Source organism: Pungitius pungitius, chromosome 6 (assembly GCF_949316345.1).
Source record: "Pungitius pungitius chromosome 6, fPunPun2.1, whole genome shotgun sequence".
Classification (NCBI taxonomy): Eukaryota; Metazoa; Chordata; class Actinopteri; order Perciformes; family Gasterosteidae; genus Pungitius; species Pungitius pungitius.
Genome location: NC_084905.1, coordinates 1,431,355 through 1,437,354, shown reverse-complemented (window position 1 = coordinate 1,437,354; position 6,000 = coordinate 1,431,355).

The window sequence follows — 6,000 nt, the reverse complement described above, 5'->3', positions numbered from 1 at the left end:
GAAAACTCGATGGTTCTCGGTGTAAACAGCTTAGAGCAGTTGTTGCCTTCCTTCCAGCCGGTTAAAATGCATTCATGACATCAAAGTGTCACAAAACACAAATTTGTTCCCGAAACGAGTGCAGAATTTTTAATTTCTAGGTTTTTTTAAAAGCCGTTTTGATAACTGTGCACATATTTTTCCAAATTCATCCTGCGCCGGTTGACAAAATGCGATCTACTGTACATGAGATGCGATTTGAACACAACATTTGGTTCAGACTTCTTCTACAACTTAAAGACTGCTCCGGACTAGCGAAGCAAAGTGAACGAGGTGATCAAATAAACAACATTTGTTACGAGTTGTCAGCAATCAAGCACTGAATGCAATGTGGCAAGCAGCTAAATTTGGAAAGATCAGGTGTTGAAATGTAACATCTCGTGAGCACCAGCTCTGAAGGTTGAAGCATACTGTCATGTGTGCAGGGGGCGGATAGTGTAGCCCGGTGAATTAGCTCCGGTGCCTTGAGAGCTGTCAACCTTTCCCTGAAATGACTAAATATCCCTAGCTGTGTGCATATGATCCTGGGAGTATGATAATTCAGGGTGAGCCGCATGTTGCAGGGCAAATTAATCAAGTCTGACCCTCTCCTGCTGTGTCAAAGCTGCTGTTATACTCTAGGATAATTCTGACGCTAGTTTTGCTGCTTTTTGCAATATGAACAAAGGGAATAAGAAATCCAAAAGCAGTGGGTTGCTATGAGAATGAGCTATTGTGTAATATTCATGTAGTTTGTATAGTGAAGATCCACAAACCACCGATAATGCTAGGATGCAAGAGATATGACAACATAATAGCTAACTAACTAATAGGCATCTGCCAAGAGCTGCCCTCAAGACTTCTAGTGTCACTAAACAATGGACTTTTATTTTAACACAGGACTAACTATGTATCCCTATGAACCCCATGTTGACTTGTGTAGCCTGAATATCTTAAATCTATCATGTTATTCAGTGATTAGTATTACATTTTTAAATACGGTGCAGCTGAGATGGTCAAGTGGTCAAATGAAAATGAAATATACCCAGAAAGTAACTGTAGATTAAGGTTAAATTAAAATAATGAATGCATTGGTTAATATGGGACTTGTGTTGCTCCATAAACTGCAGCCCCTTTCTCAGACGACACTTCTGTGTCTCCGACACAATAAACTTTGGACTTTGAAACTGAAAGGTTGATCTCTGAACCCATACACCCCCCCCCCCACCTTAGCAATTCACCAGAAGAAGAAGAATTCAAGAAGATCTCCTATGTAGCTCATCATTTTAAAATCCCCCGGGGAGGCTGATGTTAATTCCAGCTGGCATTGGGGGGAGAGACAGAGTGCATCCTGGACTGGTCGCCAGCAAGAGGTGACACAGAAACAAATAACCATTCACGCCCCCCCCCCCCTCTTTTCACACGCCGATGGGCACACCAATTAACTAACCATGTCTTTAGTGTCTTCTGCCGTTGGACTGTGGGAGGAAGGCAAGGCACGGAAAATGTGTGTGTGTGTGTGTGGGGTGTGGGGGGGGGGGGGGGGTTCTCTTGGTTGTTAGAAGACAGTATACACCAAGGTTAGTGTTTTTTTTCCCCACACTTTATTTATATCCACGCCGGGAGTAATCACACTCTGTGTGTCGGGCCGCTGCGTCCGTCCTTCTCACCCTTTGCTGCCGGATCGCCACTGCTGCATTTAACAGGGAGGCAAACAATTTACTCAATGATCGCAGCTGAGGCCAATTACACCTCCACCTGGCACGGTTCCCCCCCCGAGCCACCCCCCCCACTCTGCCCCTCTGCAGCCGAGCCACCACACCCACTGTTACAGCAAGGCAATTAGAAGCGTGTCACCTAAAACTATCAAAAACATTACAATGGCATGCAAAAGAAAAGGAAATCAAAGTAAACCTTTAAAGTAAAAACAGACAGAGTAAAAGTTGCAGTGCAGCAAAAAGAATCTGCTTCATCAATGAATCAGTCTGACACTGTATTTTGGCCCTAAATCACAACAGCAGAATTTTAAATGAAACTCTTTGCAGGAAGCCAGTGTAAAGACATCAGGAGTTATGTGATCCACTTTCTTGGTCTTGGTGAGGACTTTGATTTACTTCTTACAAAAAACCTGTCAACACACCCTTGCAATAGTTCAGTCTACTGATGATGAATGCCTGGACGAGTTTTTTCCAAAAACCTGTTGAGACATAAGCTCTCGAATCAATGTTTTCTTGATGATAGGCAGATTTTATAATTGTCATGATATGGCTGTGCAGATTGAGGCATGAATCCATAACTACACCCAGATTTCTTAGTTCATAGTCTTTAACCTCTAACCTAAGCTGAGCCCTGACTTTTGTTCATCCTTGGCACCGAAAACAATGACTTCAGTTTTATTTGTTTAATTCAAGAAGAACTCCGGCAAAATCCTGTTGTTAATTTGTTCAATGGATTTACCCCACCTTTGAATGGCTTCCTACCGCTGCCACCAAATACGTTTCAACCTCGACTGACAACTGCTACTTTTATTCCAGATTAGCCTCTTCCCTGTGTTCCTGACTAGTGGACCACGACGCGCCGTCTAATGTGCCGTGAAGCCCGGATGATGCATCAATGTGCTGATTTATTCCAGCAACTATTAAGGAAGAGAAAATGGCAAAGATAACATAATCACCTCCACAGGGAGGTGATAAGATGATTCAGCACCATCTGAGAAAGAGAGAACGATGGAGACGGGGAAACCTGAAAGAGCCGAATCAGCTGCCACGGAGTGTGAAATGAAAGAATGCAAAGTCGACATGTTATTATATATCTAAAATCTAAATAAAGATGCCCACAGACTAACAGGTGCCAATTTGTATAGTTTTACCCCCCATCTCTGCATTCATTTAATAGTTCATTAATGTTTATTGATTTATTCTCTGTTTGGTATTTTAGTAGTTGGTCCAATATATATTTCATTCATGAATGACTTGGTAATTTGATTTGTGTGTGCATGAAAAAATAGGACCCTTTAAGAACGGAGATGCAAGAATTTGATGCAATTGGCAGATGTGGGAACTGTGGCTGCAGACAACACCAAGAGAACCAATTTGGCAGGGACAAAAAAACACTAAATTAGTATAACTTAATGATCCGGGCAACGCATAAAAACTATTGAACAATCAATTTTCATGCAATTTTCTTAGTTTTCCATTCTTAACTCCAGATACTGCCACGAGGAGCTATGCAATTAAAGTGACCACTGCCCGTCAGCTCATCAGTTTGCATTGTGCTGACCTATTCCCCTCCACAGGCAGCCAACAATGGTGGATTGAGTGAGAGATTGACAGAAAGTGATGAGAGGAGAGATGAAACGAAGTGTTGTTCCAGCACATAACACATCACATTTTGTAAAAGTGAGTAATGCCTAAGCCCTCCGGCGGGCCATTGCTATGCCTTTGCCTTTTTCTTCTCGTACGTCTGTCCCTCTCCAGCTCTCTCTTTCTCTCTCCGTCTCCATTGCGATGTTAATAGATTCTCAGCAGGGAAAATTCGGACTGTATTTTGAAAGCTTTTCAGTCTAAAAAAGGGGCACACCATGACACTTGCACAGGTAACAAACTAACGGAAAGAAGCAGGAAGTGAGAAAAGGCAAAAAGGAAGAAATGTAAGTAAGCATTGGAAAAGCCACAGGAGCTGATGAGTTGCAAGCATTGTGACAGTGAGGCTGTTGAGTGTAGCGATGGGACCGCGGCTGCTGATCACGTCACGCGCTTTTGTCCGAGCCGAAGGAACGATGCCCAGTTGGCATCTTGCGGGTGTTGTGCAGGTTGCGTTGCGTTTTGGACGGTGCGTCTCTTTGTGTGTCGCAAGCCTCAGTGACTAGTAGCCCGAAGGGAGAGGTGTGTGATTGCGCAATCCCCTGCAGAGACAATCTCTCATTCACCATTGATTATTACCTTTCACCATATTGTTTGAATGGGGTTACTCTTTCGTCAATCAAATGGAAAGTAAAACAATATCCATGAAATCCTTTTAAATAATTGCATGGATAGAAACAATTGAAGACATTTTCCATATGGATTTATGGGGGTATTTATTTACATTTTGAGGTCGGCAAAATGTTTAGAATTCTAACCCAAATCCCCCTGCTGTTGGCTCTGTTTTAATCAATAACGTTTTAGTGCACAATGTCAGTGGAAGTCAGCTTTAAAAAAAAGGCAAGGGGGAGGCGATGTAATATTCCCCATCAAGCCCCTCACGCTCACTTCCTTTCAGAGCCCCTCTTTTTGAACAGCTAAAAAGTCTTAGATATTATTGGAGTCAAATGAGAAAAGCGCTGAGGTGAGACAGCAGAAATGACTTCCCTCCTCAGCCCGCCTGTTCTCCATGCCCTCTTTCATTGAGCCTCCGTCCGCATGTTCTCTGACAGAGCTGCCGAGATAAAGATGGAGGAAGATGAGGGTGGTGGGGATGCAACTAGGCTGTAGTCACAGAGCTTTTACAATCGCTCTCCTTTGTTAAGGAGGCTGAAATGACTCTTTGATACAATGAGGCACAATCAAAAAGTAAAATACTGTTGAAGGGGCATTCACACTTCATATATTGTTTTCATCTAGGCATCCTTTTTTATCAATGACTTTACAAAATGTGCTTTAACCAAGAATCTTGCAACATCCCCTCACATAATTATTAGGCTCACACACAGAATCATACACAGCAAAATCCTTAGAGTTAATTTTCCGGTGTTGGGCAAAAGTGTTGAAGTGCAGAGTTGAAATAACACTTGAAAAAAGATTCAACTCTTACAGAGTCAATTGTACCAAAGAACTGGAGTCATCATCCAGTGTCAAGATCAGATTCATTTGCAACACTTAGTAGAGTCTTTGATAGGATTGAAATGTAACTGTACAGTGTCACACTTCTTGGTATCAGGCTTAAGTATCAGGATTCAAGAGGGTGCACCAGGAACCACAGGGTTGTTGGTTCAAAACCCTGACTTACCCATGTTCCATGCCAAAGTGTCCCTGAGCAATACACCTGACCCTGAATTGCTGAAATTTAAACTCCACGTGTTAAAAATGCGACAGAAGTTGCTTTTGATTAAAGCATCAGCTAAAAGACGTTGTGTTAAACACTGAGCAGATTTATTTTGACACTTATTCCGAGTTAAATTGTTAACACTTGGTTGAGTGTTGATTTAACCCTGACAAGATCGGGACAAAATAAACACCAGCTTAAAGTTAAAATTGAATCTCACAGAGTCTGAAATGCGCTGTGTAGCTTCCTCCGGGTGAGGGTTGGATGTCCAGGGAAGGATGGCAATTGGGAAATAATTAATCCTTTTGCAGATCTCCCAAATTGAGGTTTAGTGCCAGCAAGAGTATGCAACCGCCTGCATGCCAATAGTAAATACATACCTCTTACCCGTAATCACATCCATCAAAACCACAGTAACAGCAATTCCTAACTTTCTTATTCCTTCCCCAAAGATGTGTTTCCTCACTCCCTTTGAATCATGTGCTGCTGTCTCTCAGCAGAGGATCATACCAGTGTTTGTTTGCCATATTTGAGAGAAAGATAGAGAAATAGACACACTCCGCCACACATTCATGCTTACGTAAACAAACACGCACAAGTAAACTATCACCTCCTCAGTATCTGTCACTTCACCTCAGCTCACCTCATGATCACCAGTTTAACAAAGCAGCGACAGCCCTCGCTGCCTGTTCTCATTGTCGCTGCTGGCAGCCCACTTCTCCCCCTGTCCCTTTGCATTACGTCTTTACACATGGTCCTCCTAGCCCACGGATGTTGAATGCGGGCTTAAAAGGTTCATTAGGGGTTTATTTTGGTTCATTTCGTGGTCCGTCTATGCAGTGTTATGGTGACTCCACAGCAGGGTTGACCCTGCGGATCAAACGCTCTAACGGCCCATAAACAGAGACAAGGCCCCGCAGATGACAACCTGCCACTGCTGTGGCTCCGTCATCTGCAGCT